At 40.1% G+C, this 21,646-nt stretch overlaps 1 protein-coding gene across 24 annotated transcripts in view; it reads right to left on the minus strand.

Moving 5' to 3' along the window:
- The window catches only part of BICC1 (BicC family RNA binding protein 1), a 347,076-nt gene that overhangs the window by 192,909 nt on the left and 132,521 nt on the right, over positions 1–21,646 (minus strand). For 4 of the 24 annotated variants that reach the window (XM_081569092.1, XM_081569101.1, XM_081569105.1 and 1 more), the window contains exon 3: positions 20,104–20,221. The exons of the other annotated variants lie outside the window; for them this stretch is intronic. The gene's annotated coding sequence lies outside the window, so the exon portion shown is untranslated. The remainder of the gene's footprint in view (positions 1–20,103; positions 20,222–21,646) is intronic. 24 annotated transcript variants of the gene reach the window in all.

Consider the following 21,646-nt stretch of genomic DNA (forward strand, 5'->3'; position numbering starts at 1 on the left):
GGAAAGAGAAATAGCTAAGTGAGCACAAGGCTGGTCCCAAGTCCTCAGTTTCTAAATTTTTCTCTGGTCTGAATCAGTAAAAAAAAAAATTTTTTTTGGCCACATCTGTGGGATCTTAGTTCCCCAACTGGGGACTGAACCCAAGGCCACAGCAGTGAAAGCATTGAGTCCTATCCACTGGACCACCAGGGAAGTCCCAGGAAAAATAATGAACTAGATCCACCACCACCACCACCATCCCACCCCACCCCAGTTTTAGAGGGAAGAGAAATCTTGTTTTACAGGTTGATGGGTCCTGATTTGCAAACTGTAACGGGCCCGAAGCAAAGTGCTTTCAATAAATGTGGTAAACAAACAGCAGAACTCAATGTCATCAATAAAACTGCTGCTGTTACTGCTGCTGCTGCTAAGTCGCTTCAGTCGTGTCCAACTCTGTGCGACCCCATAGATGGCAGCCCACCAGGCTTCCCCGTCCCTGGGAGTCTCCAGGCAAGAACACTGGAGTGGGTTGCCATTTCCTTTTCCAATGCATGACAGTGAAAAGTGAAAGTGAAGTCACTCAGTCGTGTCCAACTCTTAGCGACCCCATGGACTGCAGCCTACCAGGCTCCTCTGTCCATGGGATTTTCCAGGCAAGAGTACTGGAGTGGGGTGCCATTGCCTTCTCCGGTCAATAAAACTGAGTTTTCCCAAATAACAGTATGTTGGAATCATGCACACTATCCATTTAAACTGATGCAATGTTTGGAATGTGTGTTCGTTAAAAGGGCAAGTAAAGTAGCGTAAAGCTCCAATGTGACCACTGGGATACAGAATGTTGTGCCAAAGAAAAATTTTGAGATTTTTTTCAACAAGAGTCAGACCTAAAAGGGTATGAATTCATCTGGAAAAAAAAAACTAAGTGGAAAATTTACATTTTAAACTTTATTGATATTTTCCCTCTCTTTTATAAGGTCATTCGGTGAAGATCAAAAGCTCACAAGAGGAATTCACGGAAGAAAAGGCAAGGAAAAGTCGTTTTGACTACTTTTTGTATAAATTGGCGAACCTGACCCAAGGCAATAATATGGACTAACTGAAATCAGAGCATCTAAAGATTATATAAAACTCCATTTTCTCAAGCCAAATGATTAAGGGAATCTTCCTTCCAAAAGAAGTTTGACTCCAGTCTTCACCCTGTGCATTTTGTTAAAAAGTAGAAGACCACAAAATATTTAATTCGGTGCTCACTGCCAATTTTCTACTTATTGTGTTCACACACAAAAAGTCATTTACAGTAAGTCAAGATGAGACAAAGGAAAAAAAAAATTGACGGAGCACCTGGTATACATCAGCACGTCATAAACACACACACACACATAAGCTCCACTTCATCCATGTAAACTTACAAAGCAGGCATGATCCGCTTTAACACTTGAAAAGGAAGTTTAGAGAGATTAAAGAGTTTGCTTGGATCATGTAGCTATGAGTCAGGAGCATCATTCGGTTCTGGCTTTGCTATTAACTAGCTATAAATCCTATATATTTGTAAGTCACCTCTCTGACACCCTATTCTCTCGTACGCAAACTAAAAGACTCAACTGAACATTTCTATTACTTTAAAAGGTTAATTTGGGTTTTTAGGGACTGATGATGGATGCCCAGACTTCTTGCTTCCCACTCTTCCCCTCTACCCTGTCTTCCTTGTCTTGGTCTAATTTCACTCTTCTTCACCCACTTCACAAGAAGGTAGTAAAAGGAACAGCTCTCCTACCCCAAAAGAGTACTTAAAAAGTTTTGATAGTTGACAACACATCTTATTTTTAAAGGAAAAAATTGTGAACAGAGAAATTAAAACTACTTCCTAAAAATAGACTGTTCATGACTTTCATCTTATGCTATAGTTTTTTCATGATTACAGTGAATGAATGAGAACTGACTTCATAAAATTCCCTCAAATGCCTCACATCTTCACTACAAAAAATAAATAAATCATTGTGGTGATCCCACAATAACAAGCTTGGTAGATATGGAAGCAACTTAAATGTCCATCAACAGAGGAATAGATAAACAAGATGTGGTACACGTATAAAATGGAATATTACTCAGCCATAAAAAAGAATGAAATAATGCCCTTTGAAGCAACATGGATGGATCTAGAGATTGCCATACCGAGTGAAGTTAATCAGACATAGGAAGACAAATATCATATGGTGTCACTTACATGTGAAATCTTTAAAAAGGGTACAAATGAATTTATCTACAAAACAAATGGAGTTACAGAGGTAGAAAGCAAAATTATGATTACCAAGGGATGGACAAGGTAAGTTTGGAGACTGGAACTGACATATACACACTGCTATATATAAAGTAAATAACTAACAAGTACCTACTGTATAGCACAGAGAGCCCTACTCACTATTCTATAATGGCCTATAAGGGAAAAGAGTGGATATATATATAACTGATTCACTTTGCTATACATCTGAAACCAACACAACATTGTAAATCGATGTAAACTGCAAATCAATCCAATAAAAAATTTTTTTCTTAAGTTTGGTAAAGAAACATCATCAATTGCAAGTGAGAAATTGTATATCTAGGCTATATTTAAATGTCATTCTTTGTAAGTTAACCCTGAAAGAGAAGGCCAAGGGAAATGAGTAGTTTCTTCTGAATCCTGTTTATAATCTACAGAGGTACAAAACTTATAGCAGCTAAGTAGAAAACAAAATCTTAGTTTGGTAAGTAGTCATCTGTGCCTTTCTTAAAACTACTGAGCTGCACTGAATTGAGATTTTTCCATCCAGCCTAATTGTGAACCTCTCTTTCTAGTTCATTATTGAAAAGATAGAATAAGCTATCACTTCCAATGTATCTGTCAAAGGAGCTTAAATATTAAAGAGAAAACAGGTTAAATAGCAGCAAATGGCTGAGATATCTGTATTTGAAATTCCTTGCAGAAGAGAACTCAAGAGAAAAACAAGTATACACTGAATAATTCAGTGGGTATTTGAGAGGAGGCATGATATTAACATTTGAATGCCTACTACAGGGACATGCCAAGCAGGAGGTTTTCTGTAGGTTGCTTCATTTAATCAAGTCTTTAATCTTATAAAAGGTAGGCATTACTATCCCATTTAACAGGTGAAGAAAGAAACTAGGTAATTTGCCCAAGGTCACACAGCTAATAAATACTGATGATCTATTTCCAGCTCAAACACACTTGAATATAAATGGCATGAAAAGTCTTTATACTTCCTCCTCCCACCTTTTCCATGCTTGGCTGCTGCTGCTGCTGCTAAGTCGCTTCAGTCGTGTCAGACTCTGTGCAACCCCACAGACAGCAGCCCACCAGGCTCCGCCGTCCCTGGGATTCTCCAGGCAAGAACACTGGAGTGGGTTGCCATTTCCTTCTCCAATGCGTGAAAGTGAGTTACCATTGCCTTCTCCACCATGCTTGGCTAGGGATTCAAAAATACATGATTATAGAGCCCACACTCCTCAACAAGAGAAGCCACCACAGTGAGAAGCCTGAGCACAATTAGAGAGTAGCCCCTGCTTGCAGCAACTAGAGAAAGCCTGCACAGCAATGAAGACCCAGCACAGCCAAAAATAAATAATTTTAAAAAAACACACACAATTATAGATTTCTACTGTGCATCTCTTACTACTGAGTATGAATCTGTACATGACAAACTGAAACTAAATAGCAATCATACCAAACATATTTAATATCTCAATAAGGAAATAAGATCCAGTGTCCCAAACTGCTATCTTCAGGTTTTTTTTGAAATTTTCACTTAATTCTGCTATTAAAAAAACAACTTTATAAAGATGCTAACAATCTTAAAATAAAAACTAAAAATAATTTTAAAACTACATGATTATGACAATTTATCAATTTCTACAGCAAGAGAGATGAGAAGATAGCACAAGATAGTGCAAGACAGAACTTGTACTTCCAGCAATAGGGTAAACTGGATAATCAGACAAATCCATTTAAGCAGAAAATATCTTAAAAAATAAAAAGGTATTTTAGAACACACAGAAATTCTTCAGAGATCAGAAATGATAAAAGAGATAAGTGAAGAATCAGCAACTGCCATAGAAATGTCTATTATTTAACCTGGTAGCCTTTAGTCTGGATTTAAACACCATGATCAGAGAACGGAAAATAAAGTTCACATCAAAAACACTCACATAAAGCTATAGAGGTCAAAATAAATAAAACTTCCCCTTAATGATGGACTGTGGCAATGAGTGCCTGGCTTTTCCTTGGTGGAGTGAGGGAAAAGAGAGGAAGTCTCTCCTGAGAATTTTTTTTAATTAAAAAAAAAAATTTATTGAAGTATAATTGATTTACAATAACGCGCTGATGACTCAGTTATACACACATTCTTTTTCATATTCTTTTCCATTATGTTTTATCACAGGATATTGAATATAGTTCCCTATGCTATACTGGAGGACCTTATTATTTATCATCCTATATATACTTGCCCGCATCTAAAACAGCATTTCCTTTCATCTAAGCCCAAGGCCACTGGTGCTTCAAACTCCTGGTTCTGTCTGTATGAGTAGCAGAGCTGAGAACTGAGAACTGCAATGTGCCTCAAAACAGCACACTCCCCAGCACCACCCAGCACCGAGATACGACACCACAGTACAACAAACATTACCAACAGGGTTTTTATTGTCTGGAGTGTATTCATTTAGCAGTTCAAATTCATTTTTCAAGTTTCCTATGAGCGGTTTCTCTGTTAAATCTAACTCCTCAGACCTCACATGAACTCTTCACCCTTTTTTCCTTCCCTAGTAAACTACACTTGTTTTGGGATGATTTTGATTAAATTTTGTTTCCTCTGAAAGAATAAAGTGTTGACACTTTTTTTGATGTACGGTTGAGTTACAATGTTGTATTCATTTCTGCTGTATAGTAAAGTGATTCGTTATACATATGCATAAATTTAAATATTCTTTTCCATTATGGTTTATCACAGGATATTGAATATAGTTTCCCTGTGCTATATAGTAGGACCTTGTTGTTTATCTATACTATATATAAAAGCTAACATCTGCTAATCTCAAACTCCCAATCCACTCCTTCCCTATCCCCTGCTGCTGCTAAGTCACTTCAGTCGTGTCCGACTCTGTGCGACCCCATAGACGGCAGCCTACCAGGCTCCTCCGTCTGTGGGATTTTCCAGGCAAGAGTACTGGAGTGGGGTGCCATTGCCTTCTCCGTCTGTATCCCCTAAGAATTCTCAAACCCAAGTCTATATTAGTGCACCAGTGGTAACAGGATTCACAAACAAAACAAATTCATCTAGAATAGCCTTAGGCTAAGGCTGTGCTCTCAGGCAGAGAGACAAATACTGTCTGGAGCAAAGGACTTTAAACACAGTCTTCAAAGAAATCTCATGGTTAAAAACCGAATGATTATGATGAGCTCACAATCAAAAAAATCACTAAAGATATTAGAGGAAAAGCTATGACTAGTGAAGAATAATAGACAAGCTACAGAAAAAGACCACCAAAATAATGCAGATATCACAGTAATTGACATAAGACTATTTATGCTTATAAAAATTTATCAAAAGTATGTTGAAGGAACAAGATACCATCAAAACTAATCATGCAGATTTCAAAAATAATCACGAGTGCGCAGAACACTGAGAAAGCCCCTTTCCTAAGGCTCAGGCACAGATAGCTTGCCTAACACTGAGGCTTAGGGGAGAAGAGAGACTATCAACTCACCCTCTACTCCACCATGAGCCTTGTACCAAGTAACAAGCAACAACAGTCTACTGGCAAGGGAAGAGGTGGGAACACGCAGTACCCTGGGGCCCAGGTATGCAGCACTGACCTGAAAACCGAGGTGGATCACTGAGAAAACCTTCCTGCCCACCCCAGGCCTCATACTAAGCTCAAGGTAGCAGCAAGCTACCACTGAGGAAATTTAATCCTGTATTGTACTCACAATAAATATAAATAAAGGAAAAGCAAAATTCAAATTCAGCTTAACTGCTGACAATAGCAACACAATTACATATATTAAGAGCCTGAAGGAAAAAGAGAAATCACCATTTACTGATACATTTTTCACCCCAGTCTCCGTTGTTCTTTAGCACATAATACCTGACACAATTTAAAAATCACTAGACACAAAAAGGGGAAAAAAAGAGCCATTGTTAATAGACAACACAGTCAACAGAACCACACTCCAAGATGGCCCAGATTTCCTTAAGTATCAAATAGGATATTTAAAATAATTATAAATATGATAAGGACATAACTGAATAAAATGATCAACGTATGTATATGGGGAAGGTAGATTTACTACCGAGATGAAAACTATATAAAAACAGTCAAATGAAAATGCTTAAAATTCAGAGCAAAGTCATAGACTGGGAAAAAAACATTTACAAAACATATCTCCAATAAAGGACCTCTGTCCAGAACTCTTACCACTTCAACAAATAACACATTTTAAAAATTAGCAAAATGTTGACACTGAACAAAAGATGCTATACGAATAGCCAATAGCACATGAAAAACTGCTCAGCAACACTGGTCATAAAAAAAATGTAAATACATCTACAATGAAAAATTACTAAGGTATCCACTAGAATGACTACCATTAAAAAGACGGACAATATCAAGTGCTGACAAGGATGTGAAAAACTACAACTCATGCATTGCTGGTGGGAAGCTAAAATCATACACTTTACAACACATCGGGCAGTTTCTGATAAAGTGAAATATACATGTACATATGAGCCAGCAATTCCACTTGAAGGCGCTTACCCAAGAGAAACAAAAACATATGTCCACACAAAGACCTATATGCGAATTTCACAGAAACTTCATTTATGAATAGCCATAAAATGTAAACAACTCAAATACCTGTGGACTGGTGAATCAAAAACAGCAAAAATGAAGTATATCTATACAACAGATGTCTACTCAGAACCAAAACAATAAACTACCAATACACCTGACCACCGAGATGAATCTCCAAGATTTATTGTAAGTAAAAAGATACAAGAGACTAAATATCGCATGATTCTACTTTTACAACATTCTGCAAAAGGCAAAACTGTAGGGAGGGAAACAGATTGGTGGTTGTCAGATGCTAGAGGCTGAAAGGAAGGAAACTGCTCTTTTATTAAAACTTATAAATTAAATTATCAAAATCAACTTACAAATAAAATACCTTTTATTTATTTATTCAACAAACACTTACAGCACAGTAGGTAGGCATTGAACAAAAAAAGTTCTTTTAGTTGCACAACTCTGAATTTTCAGAAAAGTAACTGATGAGAACAAACAAAATAAAACTCATTTAATCCAAGTTTTCCATTTGTGTGGACAAAGTTATCAGTCAAAACTCTTAATGTTTTCCCCATCTTCTTATAAAATTGTTACAAAATAGCCTGTATTTTACCATGATAATTTATATATTTATTAGAGTTGAACCATGTGAAACTTCAGTACAATCAACAAAATAGTTCTTTCCTATGTTCCCCCAGACAAGATCTCAACTAAGAAGTTTGTTCATCAATGGTCATGTCACACCTTCTCTTTGTAATGCAAAATAATCAATGACTGAATTTCTAGTCAAAACACCTGATATTTTGGGTGAGCTTCTTTTCACTTTTGAGAATTATTCCCAAAATCCAGATTGAAATGTGTTATTCATCTTGTGAATAGAAATGATTGCCATGGAGACTTAGCTGACTTCTGGTTTCTTATTTCTAATGTAAAGACTAAAGGACAACAAAGTTATTTCCATTTTTAGTCAAAAGTCTTATCTTTAACCTCCTTCTTTACCATTAGTGGAAAACATGCGACAATCCTTCTCAAAAGGTTTATTTCATCAAGGCATTTTAAAGTGGAATATACCTACTTATAAAAAAATATACTTGCCAGAATCAGAAAAACTTAAAAGGAATATCCTTTTGTTGAATAAGCAATTTTAGATGGTATAATTCATGCAAATAACTTTAGAAAAAATTTCAATGTTCATGCTTTAACAGTATCTTAGTATCTTTTTATAAGCCACTGGGGCATATGTATGCTTCTAGTGGATTATTTCCATTAACTGTGTTGACAGTATTTTGGCCTGGAGGAACTACTAATTCTATGGTCCCTGAAGTCTTCTTTAGGCACCTAAATGACAGGTGTCACTCAACAAACCACACACCGCGAAAATGGAGCTTCAGGACCATGAGTCTCACAAAGGACTTCATCACAGAGAAAACACAATGAACAGAAATTCATTAAATATTAGAGATGAAACTTTTCATCCCTCATGCATAATATTTTTCAGAATTCCAAAATATGAAAGTTCTCCAAGTTAAAAAGTCTAGTTTTCTTTTTCCAATGTTTTTCCTCAAGCCACACTCAAATTTTTCTGCTTTTGCTTGCTTGATTGCTTCATCTTTTATAACTGTTTCAAATCTTCAAGTTACGGAATTTAATCTTGAGTCAAATGGATGCTACTAAAATGCCTAATGCTTTAAAATCTAAATTATATCAGATTTGAAACTGGTATAAATTCAATAATACTTAATCCAATTTTTCAAGTAAAAGTGAGATTTTACAGACTCTCTTACCCTACAACTGACTTCAGATATTTTCCACTATGTAAGAGATTATCTAAAGTAAACTTGTGCTATAAAACCTTTGCAGAACGAATGTGTGCCAACAGATGAACAAAACCTGAACACCGCATACGTAGGTAACTCTATACCTTGATTTTAATTGTTTAAAACCTAAACATTGTCGATAATAGCAACCAACTTAACAATCTTCAGAGAATGAAAACCAGATGAAAAGTCTTAGATCATCATGAATCACCAGCAACGGAATTTAGCTTTAGATCACTCTTAGGATTCTCCTGACTATAATCAGGTTCAGGGCTTTGATTTTTATAATCTAGGCCACTAGCTCCCAACTACTTCTCTCACCACATTTCCTTCAAAAAAGATGGGGTTAGTTTAGGAGATGTGTTACCTCTTTAAAACCCCATTTTTAGACTCCAGGGAGAAAAGACATGGGATCCTCTTGGTATTAGTGCTTCTGAATTTAGTGAAGAAGCAGAAGCAGAGCGAGGCATGAGAGAACTTCAAAGACTAAAAGAGAAATCCAAGTTCAGTTTGCAAGTCCTTGTAAAGTCATGAATGTAAAGAATACACTCCTATATATAACAGAGATAACTAATAAGGACCTACTATATAGCATGTGTGCATGCTCAGTCACTTTAGTCATGTCCAACTCTTTGCAACCCTATGGACTGTATCCTGCCAGGCTTCTCTGTCCATGGGATTCTCCAGGCAAGAATACTGGAGTGGGTAGCCATGCTGTCCTCCAGGTGATCTCCCAACCCAGGGATTGAACCTGCATCTCCTGCATTGCATGTGGATTCTTAACTGCTGAGCCACCAGTGAAACCCCCTATATAGTATAGGAAACTCTAATTCTGCAGTGGCCTATATGGGAAAAGAATCTAAAAAAGAGTGGATGTAGTTAGTGTATGTATAACAGATTCACTTTGCTGTACACCTCAAACTAACCCAACGCTGTAAATCAACTATACCCCCAATAAAAATTTTTTTGAAAAAGAAAGCATCTCCCCCTTAAAAACTCTGACAGCACCAGGTTGCTACCAATACACCAGATCAGACCATTTTGGAAAACATCCTACTCACACAAAGGAAATTAAAGACATGAGAATAAAATTCAGCTATCAATACCCTGCTGCTGCTGCTAAGTCGCTTCAGTCGTGTCCGACTCTGTGCGACCCCATAGACGGCAGCCCATCAGGCTCCTCCGTCCCTGGGATTCTCCAGGCAAGAATATTGGAGTGGGTTGCCATTTCCTTCTCCAGTGCATGAAAGGGAAAAGTGAAAGTGAAGTCGCTCAGTCGTGTCCGACTCTTTGCGACCCCATGAACTGTAGCCTACCAGGCTCCTCCATCCATGGGATTTCCCAGGCAAGAGTACTGGAGTGGGGTGCCATTGCCTTCTCCGCAATACTCTACTAGAGTCTCACAATTAATAAGAATTTATCTCTATTTCATGTATGAAAGAATTGAACAAATTATAAAAAGACAAGCTGATAACAAAGATGTATCTCTAAAATCTCAACTATTTCATGACAAAAGAATGTATGGTTTGAAATATTTAAATCACACATAATGTACATAACACATTAATACAGTGATTTTCAACCTTGGCGGCACATGAAGTCACCTGAGGTGGAGGGTGGAGGGTCCTCTCTATTCATTCCCTTTTCCTCCCTCCTGGCATGAAGACACTGAGATCCCAGGAAGTGGGACCATGATGGGGACTGAGTGCCATACAGAGACACTGGCGGCAGCATGCCAGCTGCCAGAGGGAGAGGAGAATAGGGGAGCACCACGGTGGCAGAAAAGAAGCTTCCTGTGTGGTTGGAATTAATTAACTAACTGGGCACAGAATTAATAGACTGAGGATAATGGAAGCCAGCCTCCTCAATTTCTAGAGAAGAAGAAAGGCTAGAAAGAATACTGAAGAATTAAATTACAAATTGAACTATCAGAATAAACTCATTATTACAGTAAGTTATACAGACACATACAGATTCAGAAATAGTCACCGATACCTATGTGTGGATATACGTAGACACATGTACATTTCATAGTTCTGCCTGTTGAGAGAGGCTAGAAGTAAGAGCACCACTGACACCCCAATCATGATTCTAGTGAGCATCTTACACTCAAAAGAACAAGGGCGAGACACTTCCCTGATGGTCCAGGGTTAAGACTTTGCGCTTTCACTGTAGGGAGCACAGGTCTGATCCCTAGTCAGGGAACTAAACATCCTGCATGTAGCATAATGTGGCCAAAAAAGTAATTAATTTAAAGAGAAAAGAACACAGGATAGGGCTGGGGAAAGGATAATACAATATAAGCCTGGAACATTTTGTGGTGCCTGAAAGCGCGAAAATGCTCAAGAAAAGATAGGAAATTGTCAAAAGAACACAGGGGTCAATGTGAAAGATTCCAAATCCAGAACAATGTGAGCATCGCAATAATGAAATTATCAGATTAAAATCCACTAAGTAAAATAAGAATTCATAAATACATACTGAAATAAGCTAAATGAATAAATCAGTTGATAAATACTGGAGAAAAGAAAGCTCTTACAGAATGTCAACTAATAAATACAGATGAGATATTGAAAGTAAACCATCATCATTCAGCAACTTTCAAGTAGCGGTCTAAAAAGGTAGGAGCCATGAATGAATGCTAAGGCTTAGAGGTGGAGATCTGATGAAGAACAGAATACAGGCACCATATGGGAATACCCTCTTACCAAATATAATTAAATACAAGGGGGATAATAATAGTGACTTCACAGTAGACAAACTTAGCATTCACCAACCTCATGAAGTGACGACAGTTAACATCACCAGTGGTTATTATTTTTCCTGACGCAATACACCTTAAAGGGCCCGGCATCACTCCTGCCAAGATCGCATGGCCTGAGTCTGGTCCCAGGTAAGGGTTTCCCCTGTCAAGGGCATGAGAAACAGGGGAGAGACATAGGAATGGGTTCCATATTGAAGAAGACTGGTGGATATGACAACTAAACTCATGTTCACATACACAGTCCTAGACCAGAAAGGGAAAGATCGGCCCTGCCAGGGCACTTGATGAAATCTGAACAGAGTATTGGATTGTATGATGATTTTGTATAGTGTTGATTTCCTGATGTCTGAGAGATAATTTTTCCATTCTTTCCCATCCTCCCTTACTTTCCTTTGTCTCACCATCATGGTAACACAGACATCCAAGGAAGTGGGGCAGAAAAGGGGACAGGGTACAAGTCTCTAACGGCCCAGGGAGAGGGGAGGGCAGTGAAGGGGAACCATGGCAGTGACGGGGGAAGGAGAGTGACCACAGAGTGGTCATTACAGATACAGATGTATGTAGAGAAGGGCTCTTCTTGGAGGGAGGCACACACCATAGCATTTAGGGGTGATGGAGCAGTATTCTTAAATAAGATTACATAGGGACTTCCCTAGTGGTTCAGGGGTTGAGAATCTCCCTTTCAATGCAGGGGACATAGGTTGGATCCCTGGTTGGAGAACTAAGACCCCCACACGCCATGGGGAAAATAAGCCAGCATGCCACAACTACTGTGCCCGTGTGCTGCAACTAAGACCCGATGAAGCCAAATAAACAAACTTTTTTTTTTAAAGGTTACATAGGTTAATATTAAGGAAAGAAAATTCAGTAAAAGGTTAACAACTAGGAATCTAGATGACAGGAGTACAAGAGTTCTTGGCGGCATTTTTGGAGATCCAATATTATTTAAAAAAGAAACTTACCTATTAACAAAGAATCCCCTAGGAAATTGTTAAAAATCCCAATACCCCAGGTCGCCCCTTCGACAAACTAAATCTTTGGGTGGGGGGAATGCACTGACTAAGCACTCTACGATACACAGTGATTGTTCAATAAATGGTTGATACAGCTATGACCTAGTGGCTCAGTGGTAAAGAATCCACCTGCCAACACAGGAGATGCAGGTTCAATCATTGGGTTGGGAAGATCCCCTTGAGGAGGAAATGGCAACCTGTTCCAGTATTCTTGCTGGGAAGTTCCATGAGTACATGGAGTCACAAAGAGTCAGACACTACTAAGCATGCATATGTAGCAAATGCTGCTCAGACTATTCTATTAAGCATGACCTCACATGTCTATTGGAGAAGGAAATGGCAACCCACTCCAGTACTCTTGCCTGGAAAATCCTATGGACAGAGGAGCCTGGTAGGCTGCAGTCCATGGGGTCGCTAAGAGTTGGACACGACTGAGTGACTTCACTTTCACTTTTCACTTTCATGCGTTGGAGAAGGAAATGACAACCCACTCCAGTGTTCCTCCCTGGAGAATCCCAGGGACGGGGGAGCCTGGTGGGCTGCCGTCTATTGGGTCGCACAGAGTCAGACGCGACTGAAGTGACTTAGCAGCACATGTCTATCCTGGAGGAGGGCACGGCAACCCACTGCAGTGTTCTTGCTTAGAGAATCCGATGGACAGAGGAGCCTGGTGGGCTACAGTCCACAGGGTCGCAAAGAGTCGGACACAACTGAAGCGACTGCATGCACTAAGACTGTAAGAAAAATATTAATAGTGATGGGAAAACAAGTCTTTAATCTCTAAAATGCTTATTATGTCACAAAACAGTTACTGAATTTGATCTCAGATAAGATTATATATTACAAACATTATTTGTCTATAGAATCCTCAGAAATAAAATATAAACTTCAGTTGGAATCAAAAAGAAGCCTATTAAAGTAATAGCTACTTGTGCTAAATGGGTTTTTAGGTAACTCTTCAAATTTTGCTATTCTGTTCACTAAAAAAACAATATAAAACAAGCTGTATCTATTAAAATCGTCTCTATGTTCAGAAATCCAAATCAAAACTACAATGAGATATCACCTCACACCGGTCAGAATGGCCATCATCAAAAAATCTACAGACAAAATATGCTGGAAATGGTGTGGAAAAAAGGGAACCCTCTTACACCATTGGTGGGAATGTAAATTGATACAGCCACTATGGAGAACAGCATGGAATTTCCTTTTGAAACTAAAAATAGAACTACCACATGACCAAGCAATCCCACTCCTGGGCATATACCCAAAGAAAACCATAATTCAAAAAGACACATGCATCAGAATATTCATTGCAACACTTTTACAATAGCCAAGACTGGAAGCAACTTAAATGTCCATCAACAGAGGAATGGATAAAGAAAGGGTGGTACATATATACAGTGGAATATTACTCGGCCATAAAAAGGAATGAAATTGTGCCATTTGCAAAGATGTAGACAGACCCAGACACTAGCATATCATAAGCCAGAAAGAGAAAAATCAATATACTATAGTATCACTTATATGTAGAATTTAGAAAGAATAATGTAGATGAACTTATTTGCAAAGCAGAAGCAGACACACAGAGGTAGAGAACAAATGTATGGATAACCAAGGTGGGAAGAGGGGTGGGATGGAATGGGAGATTGGGACTGACATATATACACTATATATGTGTGTTTGTGTATGCATGCACTCAGTTGCGTCCAACTCTGAAACCCCTGGACTGTAGCCCACCAGGCTCCTCTGTCCATGGAATTTTCCAGACAATTTTACAATTGTCCAGATAATTTTTTAAAAATTAATTTTTATTGGAGTATAGTAACTTCACAATGTTACTTTCTGCTGTTGCAAGAACGTGAATCAGCTATATGTATGTGTATATATTCACATATCCCATCTGTTTTTTATTTCCTTCCCATTTAGGTCACCACAGAGCATTGATTGAGTTCCCTATGCTATACAGTAGGTTTCATTAGTTATCTATTTTATACATAGTGGTGTATATATGGACTTCCCAGGTGGCAAACTGGTAAAAAATCCACCTGCCAATGCAGGAGATGCAGGAGATGTGGGTTTGATCCCTGGGTCGGGAAGATCCCCCGGAGAAGGAAATGTTTCCGGTAGAAAACAACCACCCTGCCTGTATCTGGACTTAGCACGTACGTTACATTGCAATGTAGTGTGATATGCAAACAAAACTCCAAGGGGGAATAGATGGTACATACAATGCATTTGTAAGGATCACTGATTTCTTTAAACAGTATGTCAGGTGGCCTTTCAAGAATAATGCATCAATAGGCAAAAAGAGCGATACAGGGAGAGCATTCATGTAGATGGAATAGCAAAACTTTGCTGCATCTGGGTGCAATGGGTGCAAATGCCACCCATTTGGCAGCAGCACATGATTAGTATGGGCTTCCCTGGTGGCTCAGATGGTAAAGAATCTGCCTGCAATGCAGGAGACCCAGGTTCAATCCCTGTGGTCAGAAGATCTCCTGGAGAAGGGAATGGCAACCCACTCCAGTATCTTTGCCTGGAGAATCCCATGGACACGATTAGCATACAAATGCTGAAATTGAAGAGGATGGAAAGTGAGGCTAGTACAGAAGACAACGGTAGTGAAATCACAGGCAAATCCAAGGCCTGGTTAGTGTCTAGCTCATAATAGATGTTCAATAAACGTTTACTATGGTAAGTCATGGTGGAGACATAGTCAAGAATATAAACTGGCTGTACGCCCAGATGCAGTCAACCACATGCAATATTCTGAAGGTTGGAAGTAGTCCTGGCAGTACATGTGGAGATGTCATTTATTTCCATTCCTTGTGAATACTTGAAGAAATTGCTACAGTTGTATTCTTAGATCAAGAAGCTTAGTAAGAATTCTGCAAGACAGAACTTATTAGGATTTCTGTGATTTAAGTCAGGGGTCCTCAGCCTCCAAGATCTAATGCCTGATGATCTGAGGTGCAGCTAATGTAATAATAGTAGAAATAAAGTGCACAATAAATGTAATATGCTTGAATCATCCTGAAACCATCCTCCCCGCCGGTTCACGGAAAAACTGTCTTCCATGAAACCGGTCCCTGGTGCCAAAAAGGTTGGGGACTGCTGATTTAAACAACTGTTTTCCTACTGAGGTCACAGCCTACACAGGCTAAACATGTACTTGCTGGCATAAAGCAGGGGCAATGACACTTGGTAAAGGATACACAGCACCCTGATTCAAGCAGACCTGTGGACTTTGCCGACATGGCAAATGAAGGCTAGACTCCAGCAGTTTTCCATCTGGACTGTTCTGAGTTCACACTTTGCTGAACTACAGTTTCATGGAAATAAAGCCACCCTTCAGAAGAGAATTGCATAGTCTGCCACTCAGGAAAGGGGCTTTCAATTTCCGCTCCTACACCTGGGGTCCCCCATGTTTGCATGGGTGTGAATCTCTGAGTGTTTGTCCCACTAGTGGGGCTCAGTTTCAAAAAGAACTGAAAACTAACCAGATCCATGAAGATGATGCAATAGCACTGGAATTTTGGAAATAACTCTACGAATCCCTAAACTATTTCTGGCTACTTGGCCAAACTCGGGGCAGTGTTTGTGTCTGCCCATCCCAGTGAAAACAATCTCTTATGTGAAATATGGCAGCTACCACTAGCAGGACAAACCATCAAAACCATCCACCCTGACTAAATACATACTATACTGTAGAGAATAACTAGTCATTTCTTTGTGTTTGTGTGTGTGTGCACACACGTGTTCAGTTGTACCTGACTCTTTGTGACCCCACAGACTGTAGCTCACCAGGCTCGTCTGTCCATGGAATTTTCCAGGCAAGAATACTATAGTGAATTGCCATTTCCTACTTCAGGGGATCTTCCCAACCCAGGGATTGAATCCACGTCTTTTGTGTCTCCTCCATTGGCAGGACTAATGCCACCTGGGAAGCCCTTATTTATTTATTTATGGCCACACCACGTGGCACGTAGGATCTTAGTTTCTCAATCAGGAATCGAACCTGTGCCCCCTGCATGGGAGGTGCAGAGTCCTAACCACTGGATCACCAGGGGAGGCCCAAGAATAACTAACCTTTCAAATACTATATGTCAATCACGTTAAAAGGACTCGATGATTAGCTCTAAGGCAATACCTATGCATTATTGTGACTAGTCTATTCTTCTGTTTCCTCTTTGTTCTTGTATTACTGGTTAAAATATTTATTCAGTTCAGTTCAGTTGCTCAGTCGTGTGTGACTCTTTGCGAACCCATAAACCGCAGCATGCCAGGCCTCCCTGTTCATCACCAACTCCCGGAGTTTACCCAAACCCATGTCCATCGAGTCGGTGATGCCATCCAGCCATCTCATCCTCTGTCGTCCCCTTCTCCTCCTGCCCCCAATCCTTCCCAACATCAGGGTCTTTTCCAATGAATCAACTCTTTGCATGAGGTGGCCAAAGTATTGGAGTTTCAGCTTCAAAATCAGTCCTTCCAATGAACACCCAGGACTGATCTCCTTTAGGATGGACTGGTTGGATCTCCTTGCAGTCCAAGGGACTCTCAAGAGTCTTCTCCAACACCACAGTTCAAAAGCATCAATTCTTCAGCGCTCACCTTCTTCACCGTCCAACTCTCATATCCATACATGACCACTGGAAAAACCATAGCCTTGACTAGACGGACCTTTGTTGGCAAAGTAATGTCTCTGCTGTTCAATATGCTATCTAGGGTTGGTCATAACCTTTCTTCCAAGGAGTAAGTGTCTTTTAATTTCATGGCTGCAATCACCATCAGCAGTGATTTTGGAGCCCCAAAAAATAAAGTCTGACACTGTTTCCACTGTTTCCCCATCTATTTCCCATGAAGTGATGGGACCAGATGCCATGATCTTAGTTTTCTGAATGTTGAGTTTTAAGCCAACTTTTTCACTCTCCTCTTTCACTTTCATCAAGAGGCCCTTTAGTACTTCTTCACTTTCTGCCATAAGGGTGGTGTCATCTGCCTATCTGAGGTTATTGATATTTTTCCCAGCAATCTTGATTCCAGCTTGTGTTTCTTCCAGCCCAGCGTTTCTCATGATGTACTCTGCATACAAGTTAAATAAGCAGGGTGACAATATACAGCCTTGATGTACTCCTTTTCGTATTTGGAACCATTCTGTTGTTCCATGTCCAGTTCTAACTGTTGCTTCCTGACCGGCATACAGGTTTCTCAAGAGACAGGTCAGGTGGTCTGGTATTCCCATCTCTTTCAGAATTTTCCACAGTTTATTGTGATCCACACAGTCAAAGGCTTTGGCATAGTCAATAAAGCAGAAATAGACGTTTTTCTGGAACTCTCTTGCTTTTTCGATGATCCAGCGGATATTGGCAATTTGATCTCTGGTTCCTCTGCCTTTTCTAAAACCAGCTTGAACATCTGGAAGTTCATGGTTCACGTATTGCTGAAGCCTGGCTTGGAGAATTTTGAGCATTACTTTACTAGTGTGTGAGATGAGTGCAATTGTGCGGTAGTTCGAGCATTCTTTGGCATTGCCTTTCTTTGGGATTGGAATGAAAACTGACCTTTTCCAGTCCTGTAGCCACTGCTGAGATTGAGTGCAGCACTTTCACAGCATCATCTTTGAGGATTTGAAATAGCTCAACTGGAATTCCATCACCTCCACTAGCTTTGTTCGTAGTGATGCTTTCTAAGGCCCACCTGACTTCACATTCCAGGATGTCTGGCTCTAGGTGAGTGATCACACCATCGTGATTATCTGGGTCGTGAAGATCTTTTTTGTACAGTTCTTCTGTGTATTCTTGCCACCTCTTCTTAATATCTTCTCCTTCTGTTAGGTCCATACCATTTCTGTCCTTTATCGAGCCTATCTTTGCATGAAATGTTCCTTTGGTATATCTAATTTTCTTGAAGAGATCTCTAGTCTTTCCCATTCTGTTGTTTTCCTCTATTCATCGGCATGACCCAGATGTTCAAGTGTATGTAACAGGCTGTTAAGGAAACTTGTGCTTGGCCTCCACGTGCACAGATTTCAAATTATGAAGCCGTCGGACTTCCCTGGTGGCTCAGATGGTAAAGGGCCTGCCTACAATGCAGGAGACCCAGGTTCAACCCATGGGTCAGGAAGATCCCCTGGAGAAGGAAATGGCAACCCACTCCAGTACTCTTGCCTGGAAAATCTCATGGATGGAGAAATCTGGTAGGCTACAGTCCTTGGCGTCGCAAAGAGTCAGACACGACTGAGCAACTTCACTTTCACTTTCCACTAATAGTAAGCACTCATTTAAGGAAAGGGGGGAAAAAACTAACAAAGTTCCAACTATGTGCTAGGCACAGTGCTTGTTCTCTTCCACCCAATATACAGAATATGTATAAGAATTCTGTAATAAATATATAAAAACAAGCTACCTCCTACCAGACAATAATCTTATTAAATATACTACTTTCCAGAAGTCGCTCAGTCACAAAGGGTCGGACACGACTAAGTGACTGAACTGAATTGAAGGTCTAAGTTAAAATGCTGTGGCTTTATAAAATGTTTTAAAATGAATTCTAAAGTAAGGTAATAAGGTGATACATAACTGACTATTTTTAATGGATAATGCTATAAAATTTCAAGTCAGAACAGTAAACATTTATTGAATACCTACAATGGATGTATCAAAACTCACCAAGAATATGCTTAAGAGTAAGTAACCTTTCTAGTAACGGATAATCACAGCAGAATGCATGGATGTGCATACACAATTACTTTCATTTGCTTTACTCCAAAATTATGAGGAAAACACCTGTATTCTGGGTCTGGAGGCCAATCATTTTGCCAAGAGACTGCAATGAGGGTGTGATGATTAATATTAACTCAGACACTGCTAAAGGGCCTCAAATCTCAGGACTCCCAGATTTCTACTTACGCACATCATGGTGGTAAATTCTCTTTTCAAGGTTCTAATTTAACTGCATTTGGAAAATCACAGAATTTTAGAGCTGGCAGAGTAGTTACGTTCATTTTGTCTAGCTCCCTCATTTTAGAAACAAGAGGAGAGCCTATGTTCCCAAGCAGATTGCAAGCCCCTCACAAAGTCATTTAGACAAAGGCTGATATAACCAGCTCACAAACAAACCATGAATTGGCGGGGTTGGGGGGGGCGGGGGGCGGGCAGTAACAAATGGCGTCCCACTCAAGTATACTTGCCTGGAGAATCCCATTGATAGAGGAGCCTGGCAGGCTACAGTCCATGGGGTCACAAGAGTTGGACACAACTTAGCAACTAAACCACCACCACCAGTAACATGAACCCCAACATCACTACTTTCAACTGCTCTCTTGAATCCCTCTTCCCTGTCTTTTACCAGAAACGTAAATGTGTTAGTCATTCAGTCGTGTCCGACTCTTTTTGACCTCATGGACTGTAATCCGCCAGCCTCCTCTGTCCATGGAATTCTCCAAAAAAGAATACTGGAGTGGGTACCCATTCCCTTCTCTGGGGGAATCTTCCCAACCCAGAGATTGAACCCAGGTCTCCTGCATTGCAGGTGGATTCTTTACCATCTGAGCTACCCAAGAATCCATCAACTTCTAGTCACTTTCAGTATGAGAAACTCAGTCCAGCGAAGGGTAACTCTCCACTCTCATGACCAATTCTGTTAACCCCACTCTCCACAGCCACCCAGGTTTACAACTCAGAAAACTCACGGCAGTGTAGACAGGGGGAGGAGAGGAGAGAGCGACAGAGAGAGAAGGCACACAGGGGTCGGGTGCTGCTTTCCTCCCTTCAAATCTCTTCCGAGCTTCAGAGCTTCTCAGGTGGTAACTAGCATTTTTTTTAATGAGACAGAAAAAAATCAGGTTATATTACATGTAAATGTTATTCTCATTAAGTTTTTTTCCATTTATTTTTATGTAAGTGTGTACAGGGTCAGGATGCAAAATGTATTTTTTATCGCTGGTGACAGTCAAAAGATTCAAAGTCACGTCTCAGATGGTGTAATGATACGGTGCTTACAGCCACGACCCTGGCAGCTGGACCACCTCACTCCAAATTTCAAACACTAAATCTTTCTATGAAAATAAATATCGTATATTAACACATATATGTGGAATCCAGAACAATGGTGTAGATGGTCTTATTTGCAAAGCAGAAATAGAGACTCAGACATAGAGAAAAAATGTATTGGACACCAAGAGGGAACGGGGGCGGGGGTGAATTGGAAGACTGGGATTGACATGTATACACTATTGATACTGAGTATAAAACAGCCAACTAATGAGAACCTACTGTTTAGCACAGGGAGCTCTTACATGATGCTCTGTGGTGACCTAAACGGGAAGGAATCAAAAAAAAGAGGAGATATGTGTATACGTCTGGCTGACTCCCTTTTTTGTACAGTGTAAATGAACACATTCTAAAGAAACTATACTCTAATAAAAATTAATTTAAAAAATAAAATCTCTCTGTGCCTTAGCTTCCTGTGTCTGTAAAATACGAATAATAAGAGAACCTACATCATGGGGTTGTGTTGGGAGGATTAGATGGATTACCATATGGAAAGCATACAGCATATGCCCGTGGAGATTAGCTATTCAGGGGAAGAAAGGACAGAATCAGCAGCAAATGCCCCCTCACTGACCTGGGTGCACTAGCAGTCCTCTCTCTACTGCATTCCAGTGCTTTCTCTGACTAATGCTAACCCGCTGCTGACAGCCTCTCCGGGAAGGATTGCAGGTGTGGCTCTCTTGTGGGGAGTCTGTCCAATTTCCTGAGGCTTCCATGAGGGCTCCACTTCCCTGACATGAGAAAACCAACATCCTCCCACGTCCCCTTCCGTGACAGCAGCGGCATATCCAGTGATCTCTAGGTGCTGGGCTCTCCTCACCCAGCAGTCAGGCTTCATGGGTGGGTGACCAAAGACACAGCCCTGCAGACGAGCTACCTTCAGTGGTATCCACGTGACCCACACTGAACTGCGGGAGAGTTTCTCCCCAGTGCTCTTTTCAAACTTCACACCCGCACAGGAGCACGTCAGCAAGTCTGCTGCTCATGCAGTTACGCCACCAGGTAACACAACACTGGTCCTCCTCCTCCTGAAAACATGCCCAACGTTTATGAGCGATTTCCTTGGAAAGATCCTTTTCACAAGAAATCTTCTCACTTTTTATGGGGACCACTACAATTTCCCACCAGTCCAACGTCCCCAGAGATTCATCACCTCTTTCTTCCCACTTCAATCTTCTTATT

The sequence above is a fragment of the Giraffa tippelskirchi genome, chromosome 2, assembly GCF_054371585.1.
Source record: "Giraffa tippelskirchi isolate mGirTip1 chromosome 2, T2T-mGirTip1v1.2.pri, whole genome shotgun sequence".
In the NCBI taxonomy this organism is placed as follows: domain Eukaryota; kingdom Metazoa; phylum Chordata; class Mammalia; order Artiodactyla; family Giraffidae; genus Giraffa; species Giraffa tippelskirchi.